Source organism: Ranitomeya variabilis, chromosome 7, assembly GCF_051348905.1.
Source record: "Ranitomeya variabilis isolate aRanVar5 chromosome 7, aRanVar5.hap1, whole genome shotgun sequence".
Classification (NCBI taxonomy): Eukaryota; Metazoa; Chordata; class Amphibia; order Anura; family Dendrobatidae; genus Ranitomeya; species Ranitomeya variabilis.
The window spans coordinates 229,145,342-229,168,911 of record NC_135238.1 but is presented as its reverse complement, the minus strand read 5'-3'; the positions used below and the strand labels follow the sequence as shown (position 1 = coordinate 229,168,911).

The 23,570-nt window shown below is 43.7% G+C and overlaps 1 protein-coding gene across 1 annotated transcript in view; it reads left to right on the top strand.

The window, feature by feature from the left end:
* Positions 1-6,858: 6,858 nt before the first annotated feature.
* R3HDM1 (R3H domain containing 1) overlaps positions 6,859-23,570 on the top strand; it is a 149,796-nt gene continuing 133,084 nt past the window's right edge. Inside the window, exon 1 of the mRNA XM_077273051.1 lies at positions 6,859-6,877. The gene's annotated coding sequence lies outside the window, so the exon portion shown is untranslated. The remainder of the gene's footprint in view (positions 6,878-23,570) is intronic.

Sequence of the window (23,570 nt, the reverse complement as noted above, 5' to 3'; positions counted from 1 at the left end):
CAGGCAGGACTGGCAGAAGAGCACGGCTGAAACTCAGATGAGTAGGCTGGCACGGCTGAGACAGGGCTGGCAGAGACAGCAGAGATCACAGGGCTGGCAGGAAAACAGGACTGGCAGGAAACACAGGACTGGCTAGGACGGCAGGAAACAGGACTGGAAGGCACGGCAGGAACTGTAGGACTGGCAGGAACACGGGATTGGCAGGAACACTGGATTGGCAGGCACGGCAGAGAACACAGGACTGGTTGATGTGGTGTAAGAAGGAACAGGTAGGGACCTGTTCACACTAGAGGTGCAGGTACGGATATGTAGTGAGGAGGAACAGGTAGGGGCCTGTTACACACAGGTGATGTAGGTATGGAAATAAACCAGAAGGAAGGGAGAATGAAGGAACAGGTAGAGACCTGTTCACACAGGAAGAGAACCGCAAGGTTGCGGATAGGAAAGGTACAGCAGCAAGAGATAGCGCAGCAATAAAAGCAAAGCAGAGCAGAACCACAAGGAATGCGGAGAGGAGCTGCAGAAAGATTCTTACAGCAACGGGAGCGGAGCAGAGATGAACGGAGCAGAACCACAAGGAATGCGGAGAGGAGCTGCAGAAAGAGATTCTTACAGCAACGGGAGTGGAGCAGAGATGAACGGAGCAGAACCGCAAGGAATGCGGAGAGGAGCTGCAGAAAGATTCTTACAGCAACGGGAGCGGAGCAGAGATGAACGGAGCAGAACCACAAGGAATGCGGAGAGGAGCTGCAGAAAGATTCTTACAGCAACGGGAGCGGAGCAGAGATGAACGGAGCAGAACCACAAGGAATGCGGAGAGGAGCTGCAGAAAGAGATTCTTACAGCAACGGGAGTGGAGCAGAGATGAACGGAGCAGAACCGCAAGGAATGCGGAGAGGAGCTGCAGAAAGATTCTTACAGCAACGGGAGTGGAGCAGAGATGAACGGAGCAGAACCGCAAGGAATGCGGAGAGGAGCTGCAGAAAGAGATTCTTACAGCAACGGGAGTGGAGCAGAGATGAACGGAGCAGAACCACAAGGAATGCGGAGAGGAGCTGCAGAAAGATTCTTACAGCAACGGGAGCGGAGCAGAGATGAAAGGAGCAGAACCGCAAGAGTGCGGATCAGAGGTAAAAGCCACAAAGGTACAGAACAGGCAGAGCTGCAAGAGTGCAGAGTGTAAGCAGACTGAGAACACAAGGAAAGACACAGCAGGGAAGGAAGCCGCATACAAGGAGACAGAGATAAGACTAAATACAGACAAGGCAATGGAACAAGACACAAGGACAAAGACACAGGGACCAGGATATTCTGCCTCCTGGAAGGCGGACAACAAGACCAAGGCAAAAATACAGAGAAAAGCCTCCAGAGAGGGAGTAACTCACAGCAAGGCCTGGCAAACTCAGAAGCTAAACACTAACTGAGCTAACACATTGCACAGGCCCAGAACACTGGGTGGAGCTGCACTATATACTGGAGGCCTCTTGGTAATTGGTCAGGAATAGATTAGACAGATGCACCTGATTCCTATAAGAACCAGAGAGTTCAGGCGCCGCCCCCTATACACAAAGCCATGAAGCATGCAGAGAGCAGAGACACAGAACATGGAGCTGGCATAAAACAGAAACCACATCATGGCCTGGAGCAGTGGGTAAGATAGTGTGAGAGATGTGAGGCCATGCCGTGACGCCAGCAGAGTTGTTACATCTACTAAGTGTTTTATCTTCTCCTGGTGCTGAATTTAATGCAATGCTGCTCAGTACTGCTGTTTAATGTCATCCATGCAGAATATTTATAGTGAGTGTGTTATTCTAATCTCAATACTGCATTCACAGCTACACTTCTCAGTTATGCTGTATAAAGTTATCCATTCAGTTTATTTCTAGTAGATATGTTAATGAATCTCAATGCTGTATTCACAGCTACACTTCTCACTTCTGCTGTATAATGTTAATAATAATAATTTTATTTCTATAGCGCCGACATGTTCCGCAGCACTTTACATTTTAGAGGGGACTTGTACAGACAATAGACATTACAGCATAACAATAAACACATAGATACCAAGAGGAATAAGGGCCCTGCTCGCAAGATTACAATCTTATGTTATCTATGCAGTTTCTTTCTAGTAAGTGTGTTATCGAATCTCAATACTGTATTCACAGCTACACTTCTCACTTCTGCTGTATAATGTTATCTATGCAGTTTCTCTCTAGTAAGTGTGTTATCGAATCTCAATACTGGGTTCACAGCTACACAGCCCAATTCTGCTATATAATGTCTTTCATGCTACTACTTATGAACATGTCCAACACAAAGATAAGAGAGCAGTACTCCCTCATGTCTACGTGTGCTGTGTACGGGACACATACTGTAATAGTAGCTAGGCTACACTCACTAGCTCAGAGACAATCAGTTGATTGCCACAGTGACATCAACTATTCTGAATTTTAATCCCTTCCATTGATATTCTGCCTGTGATGATAATGAGATGTCTGTGATCTCTACAGAACAGGAAAGATGCAAGAATATATGATATTTGTATACAAATAGTGATGTGAAAAAAAAAAAAAATCAATATTAAGCTAATCATCAGTCTTGCAATGATCACATTGGCCACTGCCTACTATTAGGTTCCTGTTCTGCTGAGATCATTTTTCAGCAGCCATATGGACATAGGCAGCAAAAAAACTGGCTCTGATTTATTGACTTTTATAGGAAAGATTTCTGGGCGTGATCTGCTCTGGGTAAAGCCCATTGTGCTAGGAGAGTTGGAGGTGAGCTGTGACGTCACCTGTGATTGGTGGATCCTGTGATATCTACTGTATGTAGAGGTGTTATCAGTCATTGTACAGGAGGAGGAGGAGGTGAGCTGTGACGTCACCTATTGTGATTGGTGGATCCTGTGATATCTACTGTATATAGAAGTGTTATCAGTCATTGTACAGGAGGAGGAGGTGAGCTGTGACATCACCTATTGTGAATGGTGGATCCTGTGATATCTACTGTATATAGAAGTGTTATCGGTCATTGTATAGGAGGAGGAGGTGAGCTGTGACATCACCTATTGTGAATGGTGGATCCTGTGTTATCTACTGTATGTAGAGGTGTTATCAGTCATTGTACAGGAGGAGGAGGTGAGCTGTGACATCACCTATTATGAATGGTGGATCCTGTGTTATCTACTGTATATAGAGGTGTTATCAGTCATTGTACAGGAGGAGGAGGTGAGCTGTGACATCACCTATTGTGAATGGTGGATCCTGTGTTATCTACTGTATATAGAGGCGTTATCAGACATTGTACATGAGGAGGAGGTGAGCTGTGACATCACCTATTGTGAATGGTGGATCCTGTGTTATCTACTGTATAGAGGTGTTATCAGTCATTGTACAGGAGGAGGAGGTGAGCTGTGACATCACCTATTATGAATGGTGGATCCTGTGTTATCTACTGTATATAGAGGTGTTATCAGTCATTGTACAGGAGGAGGAGGTGAGCTGTGACATCACCTATTGTGAATGGTGGATCCTGTGATATCTGCTGTATATAGAGGTGTTATCAGTCATTGTACAGGAGGAGGAGGTGAGCTGTGACATCACCTATTGTGAATGGTGGATCCTGTGATATCTGCTGTATATAGAGATGTTATCAGCCATTGTACAGGAGGAGGAGGTGAGCTGTGACATCAGCTATTGTGAATGGTGGATCCTATGTTATCTACTGTAAATAGAGGTGTTATCAGTCATTGTACAGGAGGAGGAGGTGAGCTGTGACATCAGCTATTGTGAATGGTGGATCCTGCGTTATCTACTGTATATAGAGGCGTTATCAGACATTGTACATGAGGAGGAGGTGAGCTGTGACATCACCTATTGTGAATGGTGGATCCTGTGTTATCTTCTGTATAGAGGTGTTATCAGTCATTGTACAGGAGGAGGAGGTGAGCTGTGACATCACCTATTATGAATGGTGGATCCTGTGTTATCTACTGTATATAGAGGTGTTATCAGTCATTGTACAGGAGGAGGAGGTGAGCTGTGACATCACCTATTGTGAATGGTGGATCCTGTGATATCTGCTGTATATAGAGGTGTTATCAGTCATTGTACAGGAGGAGGAGGTGAGCTGTGACATCACCTATTGTGAATGGTGGATCCTATGTTATCTACTGTAAATAGAGGTGTTATCAGTCATTGTACAGGAGGAGGAGGAGGTGAGCTGTGACATCACCTATTGTGAATGGTGGATCCTGTGTTATTTACTGTATATAGAGGCGTTATCAGTCATTGTACAGGAGTAGGAGGAGGTGAGCTGTGACATCACCTATTGTGAATGGTGGATCCTGTGATATCTGCTGTATATAGAGGTGTTATCAGTCATTGTACAGGAGTAGGAGGAGGTGAGCTGTGACATCACCTATTGTGAATGGTGGATCCTGTGATATCTGCTGTATATAGAGGTGTTATCAGTCATTGAATGACATTTATGATGTAGCTAGGTAAGGGTACTGTCACACAAAATGATTTACCAACGATCACGACCAGCGATACGACCTGGCCGTGATCGTTGGTAAGTGGTTGTGTGGTCGCTGGAGAGCTGTCACACAGACCGCTCTCCAGCGACCAACGATGCCGAAGTCGCCGGGTAACCAGGGTAAACATTGGGTTACTAAGCGCAGGGCCGCGCTTAATAACCCGATGTTTACCGTGGTTACCAGCGTAAAAGTAAAAAAAAAAAAAACGTACATACTTACATTCCGGTGTCTGTCCCCCGGCGTTCTGCTTCTCTCCACTGTGTCTGTGCCAGCCGGAAAGCACAGCGGTGACGTCACCGCTGTGCTCGCTTTCCGGCCGGCAGGCGCTCACAGTGCAGAGAAGCAGAACGCCGGGGGACAGACACCGGAATGTAAGTATGTACGGTTTGTTTTTTTTTACTTTTACGCTGGTAACCACGGTAAACATCGGGTTATTAAGCGCGGCCCTGCGCTTAGTAACCCGATGTTTACCCTGGTTACAAGCGAACGCATCGCTGGATCGCTGTCACACACAACGATCCAGCGATGACAGCGGGAGATCCAGCGACGAAATAAAGTTCCAAACGATCTGCTACGACGTACGATTCTCAGCAGGGTCCCTGATCGCTGCTGCGTGTCAGACACAGCGATATCGCATGGATATCGCTGGAACGTCACGGATCGTACCGTCGTAGCGATCAAAGTGCCAATGTGTGACAGTACCCTTAGTGGAAAATTTAAAATAAATAGATTCATTTAGCACAACAACCTGATTTGAACATTCCTTTTAAGCAGATCATGCAGGGTGGGTTCCAGACTGTGGACATTTTTTAGCCTACCCTGGTAGAGCCGCTGCGGTCTACAATTAACACCCCCATCTCCTCTGTAGCATGGATGCTATGTGTGTGCACAGGTTTGGCCGTCCGCCCGCACCGCTTCCCCGATCCCGGCTTCACTAAAGAGGTTACGCTTTTGTAATTTATTTTTTATCTAATAAAAGCAGAGATGTGACCCGCTAGATTGTATTATTCAGCAGCCACATCATCTGTAATCTGTAAGGCCGGAAGATTTCTGTCTGTTTTGACAGATCTGGAGACCACATGATGGATTGAGAAAATCACCGTAAGGGTGTTAAGGACTGGAAACGTCTCCGGTCTAATGGGGATACACATTGTGCGAGATCACTAGAAACAAAACGGCGGCCAACGTAAGACACGGGTGAGAGCAGATCAGGATGAGGGTCCGTGAGAATCATTGTGTCTTCCTCCGACGAAATACTCAAAGGCTGCTGATTACATATAGGAAACACTCATGTCTGACGCGGTGATTATACCCTGCCAGTGATGTCATCCCATTGGCGGATTGATGATGAAGCCAATATTGGACCCTCTATGATCCGATGGTGAAGTACTTGGGTATCTTAGCAGGCTGTAGTCACAAATGGAGAGGAAAAAGGAAGGTAACTCCTTTACTAAATTTCCCTAGCCCACCAGGGATATTACCAATAACCCCTATACTGCCCCAGCCCACCAAGGACGTTACCAACTGCCCTAGCCCACCAAGGACGTTACCAACTGCCCTAGCCCACCAAGGATGTTACCAACTGCCCTAGCCCACCAGTGATATTACCAATAAACCCTACACTGCCCCAGCCCACCAAAGATGCTACCATCACTGCCCTAGCCCACCAGGTATATTACTAATAACTCATATACTGCTCTAGCCTACCAAAGATGTTACCATCACTGCCCTACCCCACTAGGTATATTACCATTAACCCCTATATTGCCCTAGTCCACCAAGGATGTTACTAACTGCCCCAGCCCACCAGGTATATTACCATTAATCCCTATACTGCCCTAGTTCACCAATGATGCTACCATCACTGCCCCAGCCCACCAGATATATTAATATTAACTCCTATACTGCCCTAGTCCACCAAGGAAGTTACCATCACTGCCCTAGCCCACCCGGTATATTACCATTAACCCCTATACTGTCCTAGCCCACCAGGGATATTACCAATAATTATTTTACTTCCCTAGGACATCAGTAATTTTACCATTAATTCATTTCCTGGCCCTGGACCATCAGGGTAGTTGCCATTAAACCCATACTGCCATAACCCAATTACTTCTTCACTGTCCTGAGACAACCAGTAACACCTGTCTTAGACCACCATAGATGTCACCATTAACCCTTTCACTGCAGGACACCACCAGGGATATACCAACCAAGGATATTTCCGCTGTCTTCTTCATTGAAGTGGAGCACAATGGATGATACAATTACCTCCTTCGCTGACCTAGGACCCTCCAGGGATTTTACCACTAACTCCCAATGTGCTCCAGGACCTCGTAGGTAGTTACTATTAACCCCTTAACTCCCTGGACAATGTAGAGATGTTACCATTAACCCTTCACTACCCTAGACCACCAAGGATGTTAGCGTTAGCATTAACTCTTCTCTGCCCTAGAAAACCAGAGACGTTTCCACCAGGAGTGGTACCATTAATGTCCTAGACCACCAGGAATGTTGCTATCAACTTTTCACTTTCCGTGTCCACCTGGAAAGTTATCATTAATTCTTTCACTGACCTAGACCATCAGTGACGTTAATGTTAACCCTTCACTGTTCTAGATAATCAAGGATATGAAGCTCTTCACTGCCTTAAGGCCCCGTCTCACATAGCGATTTACCAACGATCACGAGCAGCGATACGACCTGGCCGTGATCGTTGGTAAGTCATTGTGTGGTCGCTGGGGAGCTGTCACACAGACCGCTCTCTCCAGCGACCAACGATCAGGGGAACGACTTCGGCATCGTTGAAACTGTCTTCAACGATGCCGAAGTCCCCCTGCAGCACCCGGGTAACCAGGGTAAACATCGGGTTACTAAGCGCAGGGCCGCGCTTAGTAACCCGATGTTTACCCTGGTTACCAAAAAAAACAAACAGTACATACTCACCATCTGATGTCCGTCAGGTCCCTTGCCGTCTGCTTCCTGCTCTGACAGTGCCGCCGCCGTACAGTGAGAGCAGAGCGCAGCGGTGACGTCACTGCTGTGCTGCGCTCTCACTGTACGGCCGGATCTCAGTCAGAGCAGGAAGCAGACGGCAAGGGACCTGACGGACATCAGATGGTGAGTATGTAGTGTTTGGTTTTTTTTACATTTACGCTGGTAACCAGGGTAAACATCGGGTTACTAAGCGCGGCCCTGCGCTTAGTAACCCGATGTTTACCCTGGTTACCAGTGAAGACATCGCTGGATCGGTGTCACACACACCGATTCAGCGATGTCAGCGGGGCCTCAACGACCAAAAAAAGGTCCAGGCCATTCCAACACGACCAGCGATCTGGCAGCAGGGGCCTGATCGCTGGTACGTGTCACACATAGCGAGATCGCTACTGAGGTCGCTGTTGCATCACAAAGCTAGTGACTCAGCAGCGATCTCGCTAGCGATCTCGCTATGTGAGACGGGGCCTTAAGACTGCCCTCTAAAAACAAGGGGCGTCCTCTCGTGCCCTCAGTGGGGTTCAAGAGGTTTTGGCAAGAGAAATCTGTCACTGACCACACACACAAAAATTAACAGTCGTGGACAGATGGTGGAGGACAAATTCCAGCAACATACAAAGAGCTGATACCCATCTGCCACAGATTCAGACTGATACCCTCCTCCCTTAGATCACACCCTAAGGTTACACTTTTCTTAATTTTCTGCAAAACAGTATATTTATTAGAATTCAAGTAAAACACGAAAAGTTGCACCAAAATGTTTAACAAAATTAACCAAAATAACTGAATAATGCATTGTCAAAATGTATGTACAAAGGGTGTATGCAAATAAGCGCAACAGCAAAACCACCATGTTAGGCCAGTCTCACACGTCCAGATAATTCCGGTACCGGAGAAAACGGTACCGGAGTTATCCGTGTCCGTGTGTCCGTGTGCTCACGTAGGCCATCCGTGTGGGATCCGTATGATGTCCGTGAGTACGTTTTTAACGTCCGTGTGCTGTCCGTGTGCTGTCCGTGTCCGTGTATTGAAACAATTTTTACAATTTTAACCCTATGGGCTGTCCGACACGTCCAGATAATTCCGGTACCGGAATAAATCGGTACCGGAGTTATCCGTGTCTGTGTGCCTGGGAACTCACGTAGGCCATACACACGTGTGCCGCCCGTATGGCGAGTGGGTACCACACGGAGCGTGTGGTACCCACGCGTGTGGTACCCTGCATCGCGGATTCATATGTTCCCTGCAGCAGCGTTTGCTGCAGAGAAAATATGAAGAATAGTGTTTAAAATAAAGATCTATGTGTCCGCCGCCCCCCCACCCCCTGTGCGCCCCCCCGCTGTTAAGAAAATACTTACCCGCCTCCCTCGCTGCTTCCTGGTCTGGCCGCGGCTTCTAGTGTATGCGGTCACGTGGGGCCGATCATTTACAGTCATGAATATGTGGCTCCACCTCCCATAGGGGCGGAGCCGACTATTCATGATTGTAAATGATCGGCCCCACGTGACCGCATACAGTGGAAGCCGCGGGGCAGAGAGGAAGGAGTGACAGCCAACGTGGGAGCGGGTGAGTATTTTCAGAACAGCGGGGGGGCGCACAGGGGGTGGGGGGGCGGCGGACACATAGATCTTTATTTTAAACACTATTATTCATATTTTCTCTGCAGCAAACGCTGCTACAGGGAACATATGAATCGCGGCTTCAGCACCAGTGGGGGGGACAGCGCTTACTGTAGCGCTGTCTCCTGCACGCACACGGACCCCAGACGGAGAACGTCCGTGTGAGGTCCGTGTTTTACACGGACCCATTGACTCTATTGGGTCCGTGTAATCCGTGCGCTCCCACGAACACTGACATGTCTCCGTGTTTGGCACACGGAGACACGGTCCGCAAAAAATCAATGACATCTGAACAGATGCATTGATTTTTATGGGTCTACGTGTGTCAGTGTCTCCGGTACGTGAGGAAACTGTCACCTCACGTACCGGAGCCACTGACGTGTGAAACCGGCCTATGACAGGAAAAACGCACACGGACACCACACGGATGTCACACGGACAGCATCCGTGTGCGGTACGTGTTTACACGGACCCATTGACTTTAATGGGTCCGTGTGATCCGTGCGCTCCCACGAACACTGACATGTCTCCGTGTTTTGCAAACGTACACATGGTCCAGGAAAAATCACTGATATCTGCAGAGACACATTCATTTTAATTTGTCTACGTGTGTCAGTGTCTCCGGTACGTGAGAAAACTGTCACTACACGTACCGGAGCCACTGACGTGTGAAACCTGCCTTAAAAAAGGACTGCACAATGGCTCCTATTCTTTTAATAGGTGATGATCTGCAGCACCCGGCAGCGGCTGCGACACATTGAACAGCGCTTCGCTCTGCAGCTCCATTCAATGTATTTACATGTATCGGGCAGCAGAGCAAACAATAGCTCATTAGGGGGAATACAAAGTGTCAGAACCCAATCAGTCTGATATAGATGACATACGGCAGGTCATGAATATGTGCTGCCCAGACAATCCACGAAAGGGTCTGTTCACATTTGTGTTGTGACTTCTAATTATAACAATTTAATGTAAATGAGTATCCGGGCAAAATACAAAAGAGATAATATGAAAAAAATGCAGTATATATCTATATAAGATTTGAGAAGACCAGAATGTATGGCAGGAAAGGACCAAAAAGGGACTTTGCTCTTCTGGTCCTCCCCACACTTACATAAGTGTCTTTTTCATTGTGCCCTGATGCTCGTCTACAAACAATGTTTCAGTTGTTACATGGTGATACATTGCACTTTACCAGCTGATTTGTTTCTATTTTGTATGTTTATTTATTCACTCTTTCAATTGTTTTGCATATCTGTGTTGTTTTTCTCTTCGCTAGCACTTTATAATAATGCCGGACTAGAAACTTTTGTTCAATCTCATAATTTGCAAAAACCCTAAATAAGAGGCGACCCTTATTCATTGACTCTCACTCTTTATCTTTGGGGAGTGTGGATATAGGACGCCATTACTTATTTACACCAATGGTGTAGAAGAACAATTTTCAGATGTTTTTAATCCTTGTCTTTGTGTTACTATTTGAATTAATTTTAAAGGGAACTTATCAGACACTTCAGCCTCTCCCCCACACACATCAAACCATTAATATGATTGTGTAGCCAGTTGATTCCATTATGACCCCCAAAGCACAGCTCCAACAGCAAGAAATCCTGTTTTAAAGTTGTGTGTGGAAGTGCATTGGGAGTCGAAGATGCACTTACAGCTTCTCAGCCTTACTCTATATTTCTTACATAGCAGCACACTCCGCTAGGCTGATTGACCGGTCAGTGGCAGTATATCAGAACAAATTACCTGTCAATCTGACCGGGGCGAGAGCAGCTATTTTGGGAAAGCAGAGGAGACTAAGAAGGTGTAAGTGCATCTTCAAGCCCCAATGCACTTCCAGACACAACTTCAAAATGCAATTTGCCTTTACTGGAGCAGCACTCTGGGGGGAGGGGGGTCATAAAGGGATTGGCTGGTTTGTCCTTTAAAGTGCTACACAATCAAATGAATATTAGCTTTTTTGAGCAGTGGGATCTCTGACAGGTTCCCTTTTAATAAAGATGATATATAGTGATGAGCAAATATACTTGTTACTCGAGATTTCCCGAGCATGCCTGGGTGACCTCCGAGTATTTTTTAGTGCTCAGAAATTTAGTTTTCATCGCCGCAGCTGAATGATTTACATCTGTTAGCCAGCTTCATTACATGTGGGGATTCCCTAGCAACCAGGCAACCCCCACATGTACTTATGCTGGCTAACAGATGTAAATCATTCAGCTGCGGCGATGAAAACTAAATCTCCGAGCACTAAAAAATACTTGGAGGTCACCTGAGCATGCTCGGGAAATCTCGAGTAACGAGTATATTCGTTCATCACTATTATATTATGTGTATAGGTGTTTTTTGGTGTCTGATGATGCAGCGCTACATGTGTCGTGCGTCGGAAACCACTGACCCCTGGTGAGACCCAGCGGTTTAGAATAAGGTCCACCAGGTTCCATCAAGGATTCCCTTGCTTATATGGGAAGAATAGCGATGCATAATGTGTTTTCCGTCACTTCAGACAGAATTTCCTTTGCATCCTCCTGTTTCCTGGTTCAAATGCAGGAGGAAACCCCAAAAATGGAGCTCAGAGCTTTAAATAATACCTGTATTAGTTGCAAATTGCATGCAAGTATAGCAGGAAGTCTGTGAGGGGCGACTTCAGCCAGCAGCTGCGAGTCCTGAGTGATGTCAGGCACATTGACCATGGTTATGGCAACCTCTGCTGCACAGTCCAGAAATGTGCATCATTAGTTTTTTAGTTTTAATTTTTCGTCTCAAAAAGCAATATAAAAGCTTGAACTTAGGGGTGAGAGGGAAAGAATTACTGCACTTGGTATGGTATCTCACCAAGAAGAGATTTTTATGCAAATAGTCTCTTCTTTAAAGGATGTAATTCCTACAGATGATCACTTTGATGTCTATATGTAAATTAATAAAAGAGAGCACCCACCCCAGCAGCGCTATGAGCACCATGGTGGAATAATTCACATCTTTATCTTAATTTCTATTAATATTTAATTGGAATAAATATTTGAGCAATTGCAGAGAACATCTGCTGGACTCCACATAGAATAACTCCTCCACCTGCCGCCCTGGAATCCCTGTGTGGAGCTAGCGCCATATGTGATGGATTGTATCGTACCGACTTCTGAAATATTTTTTTTTGTTGACCACTAATTAAAACCCAACGTTGTGTAATAATAAATGACGGCCACATTATAAAATTATTCCAGTTGTCGTAAAAGTTTTATGGTCGGAAAAGCAACAGAGAAGAAAAATGTCTTCAATTATCATGAGATGCAGAATATGCTCCAAAAAGCCTGGGTGCTGGCGCTGCACATGTCACATGGGGGTGTCTGTGGGGGGCTGTGAGATGTAAAGAACGTTATAATGCATTTTGGATTGAGACAATATTTTTATTGCCTGAATATAATGATCTGACGCTGCGAGTAGTTTATTCTAAAGCTTTAGGCAGCAAACGAAGAAGCACATTATTCATTCAATGTTCCTGAAAATCTTGACTTGATATGAAGCTGCATGATGTAAAGTATAGACCTGGCTTTAGAGCAATAGTATAGTAGTTATATTCTTGTACATAGGAGCAGTATTATAGTAGTTATATTCTTGTACATAGGGGCAGTTGTCATGATCTCAATGGCAAGAGAACATAGCATCAGCATATATAGGAACTAGCTCTTGGAAGATGGGAACTGAGCTGACCATGAACTAAACCTAACGCACAACTAGCAGTGGCCGGGTAGCATGCCTACGTTGATTCTAGATGCCCAGCACCAGCCGGAGGACTAAATAAAGCTAGCAGAGGAAAATATTAGTCCTAGCTCACCTCTAGAGAAATACCCCGAAAGGAGACAGAGGCCCCCCACATGTATTGGCGGTGAATTAAGATGAAATAACAAACGTAGTATGAAAATAGGTTTAGCAAATTTGAGGTCCACTTACTACATAGCAGAAGACAGAAAGGACACTTTCATGGTCAGCTGAAAACCCTATCAAAACACCATCCAGAAATTACTTTAAGACTCTGGCATTAACTCATAACACCAGAGTGGCAATTCCTGTTCACAAGAGCTTTCCAGACACAGTAACGAAACTACAGCTGTGAACTGGAACAAAATGCAAAAACAAACATGGACAAGAGTCCAACTTATCTAGTAGTTGTCTAGGAGCAGGAACAAGCACAGAGAGGCTTCTGATAACATTGTTGACCGGCAAGCAACTAACAGAGCAGCAAGGTTATATAGCGACTCCCACATCTTGATGGGAACAGGTGAACAGAGAAGATGAAGACACCAGTTCAATTCCACCAGTAGCCACCGGGGGAGCCCAGAATCCAAATTCACAACAGTACCCCCCCCTCAAGGAGGGGGCACCGAACCCTCACCAGAACCACCAGGGCGATCAGGATGGGCCCTATGAAAGGCACGAACCAGATCAGAGGCATGAACATCAGATGCATTCACCCAAGAATTATCCTCCTGGCCGTATCCCTTCCACTTGACCAGATACTGGAGTCTCCGTCTGGAAACACGAGAGTCTAAGATTTTCTCCACAACGTACTCCAACTCACCCTCAACCAACACCGGAGCAGGAGGCTCAACGGAAGGCACAACCGGTACCTCATACCTGCGCAATAATGACCGATGAAAAACGTTATGAATAGAAAAGGATGCAGGGAGGTCCAAACGGAAGGAAACAGGGTTAAGAATCTCCAATATCTTATACGGGCCGATGAACCGAGGCTTAAACTTAGGAGAAGAGACCCTCATAGGGACAAAACGAGAAGACAACCACACCAAATCCCCAACACAAAGCCGAGGACCAACACGACGGTGGCGGTTGGCAAAAAGCTGAGTCTTCTCCTGGGACAACCTCAAATTGTCCACCACCTGCCCCCAGATCTGATGCAATCTCTCCACCACAGCATCCACTCCAGGACAATCCGAAGATTCCACCTGACCAGAGGAAAATCGAGGATGAAACCCCGAATTACAGAAAAACGGGGACACCAAAGTGGCAGAGCTGGCCCGATTATTGAGAGCGAACTCCGCCAATGGCAAAAAAGCAACCCAATCATCCTGGTCAGCAGACACAAAACACCTCAGATATGTCTCCAGGGTCTGATTAGTCTGCTCGGTCTGGCCATTCGTCTGAGGATGGAAAGCGGACGAAAAAGATAAATCTATGCCCATCCTAGCACAGAATGCCCGCCAAAATCTAGACACGAATTGGGTCCCTCTGTCAGAAATGATATTCTCAGGAATACCATGCAAACGAACAACATTTTGAAAAAACAGAGGAACCAACTCGGAAGAAGAAGGCAACTTGGGCAGAGGAACCAAATGGACCATCTTAGAGAAACGGTCACACACCACCCAGATGACAGACATCTTCTGAGAAACAGGCAGATCTGAAATAAAATCCATCGAGATGTGCGTCCAAGGCCTCTTAGGAATAGGCAAGGGCAACAATAATCCACTAGCCCGAGAACAACAAGGCTTGGCCCGAGCACAAACGTCACAAGACTGCACAAAGCCTCGCACATCTCGTGACAGGGAAGGCCACCAGAAGGACCTTGCCACCAAATCCCTGGTACCAAAAATGCCAGGATGACCTGCCAACGCAGAAGAATGAACCTCAGAGATGACTCTACTGGTCCAATCATCAGGAACAAACAGTTTATCAGGTGGGCAACGATCCGGTCTATCCGCCTGAAACTCCTGCAAGGCCCGCCGCAGGTCTGGAGAAACGGCTGACAATACCACTCCATCCTTAAGGATACCTGTGGGCTCAGAGTTACCAGGCGAGTCAGGCTCAAAACTCCTAGAAAGGGCATCCGCCTTAACATTCTTAGAACCCGGTAGGTATGACACCACAAAATTAAACCGAGAGAAAAATAATGACCAGCGCGCCTGCCTAGGATTCAGGCGCCTGGCGGTCTCAAGATAAATCAAATTTTTGTGGTCAGTCAATACCACCACCTGATGTCTGGCCCCCTCAAGCCAATGGCGCCACTCCTCAAAAGCCCACTTCATGGCCAAAAGCTCCCGATTCCCAACATCATAATTCCGCTCAGCGGGCGAAAATTTACGGGAAAAGAAGGCACAAGGCCTCATCACGGAGCAGTCAGAACTTTTCTGCGACAACACTGCCCCAGCTCCGATCTCAGAAGCGTCGACCTCAACCTGAAAAGGTAGAGCAACATCAGGCTGACGCAACACAGGGGCAGAGGAAAAACGGCGCTTAAGCTCCCGAAAGGCCTCCACAGCATCAGGGGACCAATCAGCAACATCAGCACCCTTCTTAGTCAAATCGGTCAATGGCTTAGCAATATCCGAAAAACCAGCAATAAATCGACGATAAAAGTTAGCAAAGCCCAAAAATTTCTGAAGACTCTTAAGAGAAGAGGGCTGCGTCCAATCACAAATAGCTTGAACCTTGACAGGATCCATTTCAATGGAAGAGGGAGAAAAAATATATCCCAAAAAGGAAATCCTCTGTACCCCAAAAACACACTTAGAACCCTTCACACACAAAGAATTAGACCGCAAAACCTGAAAAACCCTCCTGACTTGCTGGTCATGAGAGTCCCAGTCATCCGAAAAAATCAGAATATCATCCAGATACACAATCATAAATTTATCCAAATAATCGCGAAAAATATCATGCATAAAGGACTGGAAAACTGACGGAGCATTTGAAAGACCAAAAGGCATCACTAAATACTCAAAGTGGCCCTCGGGCGTATTAAATGCGGTTTTCCACTCATCCCCCTGCCTGATTCGCACCAAATTATACGCCCCACGAAGGTCAATCTTAGAGAACCACTTGGCCCCCTTTATGCGAGCAAACAAATCAGTCAGCAACGGCAATGGGTATTGATATTTAACAGTGATTTTATTCAAAAGCCGATAATCGATACATGGTCTCAAAGAGCCGTCTTTTTTTGACACAAAGAAAAAACCGGCTCCTAAGGGAGATGACGATGGACGAATATGTCCCTTTTCCAAGGACTCCTTTATATATTCTCGCATAGCAGCATGTTCAGGCACAGACAGATTAAATAAACGACCCTTTGGGTATTTACTACCCGGGATTAAATCTATGGCACAATCGCACTCTCGGTGCGGAGGTAACGAACCAAGCTTGGATTCTTCAAAGACATCACGATAGTCAGACAGGAACTCAGGAATTTCAGAGGGAATAGATGATGAAATGGAAACCACAGGTACATCCCCATGAGCCCCCTTACATCCCCAGCTCAACACAGACATAGCTCTCCAGTCGAGGACTGGGTTATGAGATTGCAGCCAAGGCAATCCTAACACCAAATCATCATGTAGATTATACAGCACCAGAAAGCGAATAATCTCCTGGTGATCCGGATTAATACGCATAGTTACTTGTGTCCAGTATTGTGGTTTATTATTAGCCAATGGGGTGGAGTCAATCCCCTTCAGAGGAATAGGAGTCTCCAAAGGCTCTAAATCATACCCACAGCGTTTGGCAAAGGACCAATCCATAAGACTCAAAGCGGCGCCAGAGTCGACATAGGCGTCCGTGGTAATAGATGACAAAGAGCAAATCAGGGTCACAGATAGAATAAACTTAGACGGTAAGGTGCAAATGGAAACAGATTTATCAAGCTTTTTAGTGCGCTTAGAGCATGCTGATATAACATGAGTAGAATCACCACAATAGAAACACAACCCATTTTTCCGTCTAAAATTCTGCCGCTCGCTTCGGGACAGAATTCTATCACACTGCATACTCTCTGGCGACTTCTCAGTGGACACCGCCAGATGGTGCACTGGTTTGCGCTCCCGCAAACGCCTATCGATCTGAATAGCCATTGTCATGGACTCATTCAGACCCGCAGGCACAGGGAACCCCACCATAACATCCTTAATGGCATCAGAGAGACCCTCTCTGAAAGTCGCCGCCAGGGCGCACTCATTCCACTGAGTAAGCACAGACCATTTACGGAATCTTTGGCAGTAAATTTCCGCTTCATCTTGCCCCTGAGATAGGGACATCAAAGTTTTTTCTGCCTGAAGCTCCAAATGAGGTTCGTCATAAAGCAACCCCAAGGCCAGAAAAAACGCATCCACATTGAGCAACGCAGGATCCCCTGGTGTCAATGAAAAAGCCCAGTCTTGAGGGTCGCCCCGGAGCAAGGAAATCACAATCCTGACCTGCTGTGCAGGGTCTCCGGCAGAGCGAAATTTCAGGGACAAAAATAATTTGCAATTATTTCGAAAATTCTGAAACCCAGATCTATTCCCCGAGAAAAATTCCGGCAAAGGAATTCTCGGCTCAGATACAGGTGCATGAAAAACAAAGTCTTGCAAATTTTGTACCTTCGTGGCGAGATTATTCAAACCTGCAGTTACACTCTGAAGATCCATTACAAACAGGTGGACACAGAGCCATTCAAGGATTAAGAGGAGGAAAGAAGCAGCAGGCTGCAATTATGGCTAGGCAGCACACTCTGAGTAAGAGAGAGGAAAAAAAAAAAAAAAAAAAAAAAGGTTCCTCAGACTTCTTTTCCTCCTACTTCAGCCAATACAATTAACACTTTGTGGGCCGGTCAAACTGTCATGATCTCAATGGCAAGAGAACATAGCATCAGCATATATAGGAACTAGCTCTTGGAAGATGGGAACTGAGCTGACCATGAACTAAACCTAACGCACAACTAGCAGTGGCCGGGTAGCATGCCTACGTTGATTCTAGATGCCCAGCACCAGCCGGAGGACTAAATAAAGCTAGCAGAGGAAAATATTAGTCCTAGCTCACCTCTAGAGAAATACCCCGAAAGGAGACAGAGGCCCCCCACATGTATTGGCGGTGAATTAAGATGAAATAACAAACGTAGTATGAAAATAGGTTTAGCAAATTTGAGGTCCACTTACTACATAGCAGAAGACAGAAAGGACACTTTCATGGTCAGCTGAAAACCCTATCAAAACACCATCCAGAAATTACTTTAAGACTCTGGCATTAACTCATAACACCAGAGTGGCAATTCCTGTTCACAAGAGCTTTCCAGACACAGTAACGAAACTACAGCTGTGAACTGGAACAAAATGCAAAAACAAACATGGACAAGAGTCCAACTTATCTAGTAGTTGTCTAGGAGCAGGAACAAGCACAGAGAGGCTTCTGATAACATTGTTGACCGGCAAGCAACTAACAGAGCAGCAAGGTTATATAGCGACTCCCACATCTTGATGGGAACAGGTGAACAGAGAAGATGAAGACACCAGTTCAATTCCACCAGTAGCCACCGGGGGAGCCCAGAATCCAAATTCACAACAGGCAGTATTATAGTAGTTATATTCTTGTACGTAGGGGGCAGTATTATTGTAGTTATATTCTTGTACATAGGGGCAGTATTATAGTAGTTATATTCTTGTACATAGGAGCAGTATTATAGTAGTTATATTCTTGTACATAGGAGGCAGTATTATAGTAGTAATATTCTTGTACATAGGGGCAGTATTATAGTAGTTATATTCTTGTACATAGGGGCAGTATTATAGTAGTTATATTCTTGTACATAGGGGCAGTATTATAGTAGTTATATTCTTGTGCATACGAGGCAGTATTATAGTAGTTATATTCTTGTACATAGGGGCAGTATTATAGTAGTTATATTCTTGTACATAGGGGCAGTATTATAGTAGTTATATTCTTGTACATAGGAGGCAGTATTATAGTAGTTATATTCTTGTACATAGGGGCAGTATTATAGTAGTTATATTCTTGTACATAGGAGGCAGTATTATAGTAGAAATATTCTTGTACATAGGAGCAGTATTATAGTAGTTATATTCTTGTGCATAGGAGGCAGTATTATAGTAGTTATATTCTTGTACAGAGGGGCAGTATTATAGTAGTTATATTCTTGTACATAGGGGCAGTATTATAGTAGTTATATTCTTGTACATAGGAGCAGTATTATAGTAGCTATATTCTTGTACATAGGGGCAGTATTATAGTAGTTATATTCTTGTACATAGGGGCAGTATTATAGTAGTTATATTCTTGTACATAGGAGCAGTATTATAGTAGTTATATTCTTGTACATAGGAGGCAGTATTATAGTAGTAATATTCTTGTACATAGGGGCAGTATTATAGTAGTTATATTCTTGTACATAGGGGCAGTATTATAGTAGTTATATTCTTGTACATAGGGGCAGTATTATAGTAGTTATATTCTTGTGCATAGGAGGCAGTATTATAGTAGTTATATTCTTGTACATAGGGGCAGTATTATAGTAGTTATATTCTTGTACATAGGGGCAGTATTATAGTAGTTATATTCTTGTACATAGGGGGCAGTATTATAGTAGTTATATTCTTGTACATAGGGGCAGTATTATAGTAGTTATATTCTTGTACATAGGAGCAGTATTATAGTAGTTATATTCTTGTACATAGGAGGCAGTATTATAGTAGTAATATTCTTGTACATAGGAGCAGTATTATAGTAGTTATATTCTTGTGCATAGGAGGCAGTATTATAGTAGTTATATTCTTGTACAGAGGGGCAGTATTATAGTAGTTATATTCTTGTACATAGGGGCAGTATTATAGTAGTTATATTCTTGTACATAGGAGCAGTATTATAGTAGTTATATTCTTGTACATAGGGGCAGTATTATAGTAGTTATATTCTTGCACATAGGAGCAGTATTATAGTAGTTATATTCTTGTACATAGGAGCAGTATTATAGTAGCTATATTCTTGTACATAGGGGCAGTATTATAGTAGTTATATTCTTGTACATAGGGGCAGTATTATAGTAGTTATATTCTTGTACATAGGGGGCAGTATTATAGTAGTTATATTCTTGTACATAGGGTGCAGTATTATAGTAGTTATATTCTTGTGCATAGGAGCAGTATTATAGTAGTTACATTCTTGTACATAGGGGCAGTATTATAGTGTTTATATTCTTGTACATAGGAGCAGTATTATAGTATTTATATTCTTGTACATAGGGGCAGTATTAGAGTAGTTATATTCTTGTACATAGAGGGCAGAATTGTAGTAGTTATATTTTTGTGCATAGGAGCAGTATAATAGTAGTTATATTCTTGCACATAGGAGCAGTATTGTAGTAGTTACATTTTTGTACATGGGGCAGTATTATAGTATTTATATTGTTGTATATAGGAGCAGTATTATAGTAGTTATATTCTTGTACATAGAGGGCAGTATTATAGTAGTTATATTCCTGTACATAGGGGCAGTATTATAGTAGTTATATTCTTGTACATAGGGACAGTATTATAGTAGTTATATTCTTGTATATAGGAGCAGTATTATAGTAGTTATATTATTGTACATGGGGGACAGTATTATAGTAGTTATATTCTTGTACATAGGAGCAGTATTATAGTAGTTATATTCTTGTACATAGGAGCAGTATTATAGTAGTTATATTCTTGTACATTGAGGCAGTATTATAGTAGTTATATTCTTGTACATAGGGTGCAGTATTATAGTAGTTATATTCGTGTGCATAGGAGCAGTATTATAGTAGTTACATTCTTGTACATAGGGGCAGTATTATAGTGTTTATATTCTTGTACATAGGAGCAGTATTATAGTATTTATATTCTTGTACATAGGGGCAGTATTAGAGTAGTTATATTCTTGTACATAGAGGGCAGAATTGTAGTAGTTATATTTTTGTGCATAGGAGCAGTATAATAGTAGTTATATTCTTGCACATAGGAGCAGTATTGTAGTAGTTACATTTTTGTACATGGGGCAGTATTATAGTATTTATATTGTTGTATATAGGAGCAGTATTATAGTAGTTATATTCTTGTACATAGAGGGCAGTATTATAGTAGTTATATTCCTGTACATAGGGGCAGTATTATAGTAGTTATATTCTTGTACATAGGAGCAGTATTATAGTAGTTATATTCTTGTACATAGGAGCAGTATTATAGTAGTTATATTCTTGTACATTGAGGCAGTATTATAGTAGTTATATTCTTGTACATAGGGGCAGTATTATAGTAGTTATATTCTTGTACATAGGGGAAGAATTATAGTAGTTATATTCTTGTACTTAGGAGCAGTATTATAGTAGTTATATTCTTGTACATGGGGTGCAGTATTATAGTAGCTATATTCTTGTACGTAGGGGGCAGTATTATTGTAGTTATATTCTTGTACATAGGAGCAGTATTATAGTAGTTATATTCTTGTACACGGGGGGCAGTATTATAGTAGTAATATTCTTGTACATAGGTGGCAGTATTATAGTAGTTATATTCTTGTACATAGGGGCAGTATTATAGTAGTTATATTCTTGTACATAGGGGCAGTATGATAGTAGTTATATTCTTGTACTTAGGAGCAGTATTATAGTAGTTATATTCTTGTACATGGGGTGCAGTATTATAGTAGCTATATTCTTGTACGTAGGGGGCAGTATTATTGTAGTTATATTCTTGTACATAGGAGCAGTATTATAGTAGTTATATTCTTGTACACGGGGGGCAGTATTATAGTAGTTATATTCTTGTACATAGGAGCAGTATTATAGTAGTTATATTCTTGTACTTAGGAGCAGTATTATAGTAGTTATATTCTTGTACTTAGGAGCAGTATTATAGTAGTTATATTCTTGTACATAGGGGGCAGTATTATAGTAGTTATATTCTTGTACATAGGAGCAGTATTATAGTAGATATATTCTTGTACATAGGGGGCAGTATTATAGTAGTTATATTCTTGTACATAGGGGGCAGTATTATAGTAGTTATATTCTTGTACATAGGGGGCAGTATTATTGTAGTTATATTCTTGTTCATGGGGTGCAGTATTATGGTAACATTCTTGTGCATGGGTATTGGTGTTATAGTAGTTGAACTCTGCACATCACTGTCAGGCAGGTGCAGGATGAATTGACTTACTTGTCATGCCATTATGGGTTTGCTCCTGGAAGCCAGTGAATCCTGAATTGATGATTGCACCTTGGCTTGTCAGCTCACGTTTTCAGCTTTATTAAAGGTTTCCTTCCTCCTCGCTGACATTGATGCATTGTGCACTGTGTTTGTTGATTTCTCTGATTCTGCAGGAGTTTTTGCTGTTTGATGAATACTATATGCTGGATGAGATGTATTTGGTGATGTGCAGAAGTGAGAAACTGTCTCTATAGATATAATAGAAATCCTTATGTGGAGGCGGGGGTCCGGGGCTTTTTATAGAACATTGTAGCCCCTTTGTTCTTTATATTGGTAGGGGTCCAAGCTCATGATAACCATCAATATGATAGTGTCAAGATTTCCTTACAGACTTGGGTGCATTTTCCTATCACCCCCTTCATTCATTATCGGTGGGTTATATGACCATTATAAAATCTGATTTTTTCCTAATGTCACACCCAGCTTGTCCAGCAATCTCCATGTTGTTTGTGAGATTTGCTGGGGTCTGTCAGCGAAAGTGTTAAGGACATTCTGTGAGACAACTCCAAAAATAGCAGGAACATGTGTCTCTGGGTGGGCTGCAAATCTACTGACAGCTTGCCGCAGTGCAAGAGGATTGCAGTCCCCTCATAGGATGCAGCCTGGAATTCCCGCTGAGCGTGCCCTCGTCTCTATTCGAGCCTCCATCTCTTGCGAAAGTCAGTGACGCCTCCAAAAATGCTGGAGTTTATCGCCGATGTATTATTATTATTATTTATAATTAATTAATGGGATTTTATGCATTCTCCTTTATTCACATAGTAATTAATGCACTTTTTATTTTACCTTGGGGCTCAAATATTCTGCAAAAATCTGAATGAAGGCTTGCTCCAGCGCCATTTATATTCCTATTATCTTCCTATGTGGGAGAGAAGGATTTGGGGCCCATCAGGCACAAGGGCCAAACTGCACCTGTTACCTCTGCATCTCCTATAATGAATCTCCAGATTGCACCATTAGCATTGATCAAATTCGGATAATAGATAATAGATAATTTGATCCAGAGTGGCAGGGAACGTTCACTGAGCAAGAGGCGCTTGTCCTATTAGATGCCGGGAGCAGTGAGTGCCCCCTGGCCATCGTGGGATGGACCACCCGCTGCTGACTTTAATGCCTATGCAGAGCACAGGGGTAGACGCGAGTATCACAAATGTCCTTGCAGACTTGGTTTTGAATCTGTAACGTTCTCCACGACTCGTGTGTAGCCCACCTCTTCCATCCTCTTCAAAATCATTTTTAGTGACTAATAGAAAAAAAAATGGAGGTGAAATACGTTGTCGTGACCTCAATGTGATCACATTTCTAATCTGCCCCGACACATTATTTATTATAATTTTTCTTTTATACCCACCTTCTATCACCCTTACCATTACTCTTCTTCTACCGTCATGGCCGAAAGTATTGGCACCTTTA